Here is a 276-nt window from a genome sequence, read left to right as displayed (position 1 = left end):
GACGGGTGTGGGGGTTTTTTTTTTTTTTTTTTTTTTTTTTTTTTTTCCTTTTTTTTTTTTTTTTTTTGTACCGTGGGTTATATTTACACCCAAAACAAAATAATTACACTTTTGTTGTCCAGAGAAAGCTGGTGATTAGACTGTGGCTCTTTGCAGCAAACCCTTTCTCAGTGGTACACCAGGACAATTTTTCACGGCTGGGTGAAATCAGACGCGGGAGGTAATGAATCCTGTGAGCTATTTAAATTTACAATTTGTAACGCAGTCACTCAGAAA

This window comes from Corvus brachyrhynchos, unplaced genomic scaffold (genome assembly GCF_000691975.1).
Source record: "Corvus brachyrhynchos isolate BGI_N302 unplaced genomic scaffold, ASM69197v1 scaffold19, whole genome shotgun sequence".
Lineage (NCBI taxonomy): Eukaryota > Metazoa > Chordata > Aves > Passeriformes > Corvidae > Corvus > Corvus brachyrhynchos.
Note: the sequence above shows the minus strand (reverse complement) of the source record.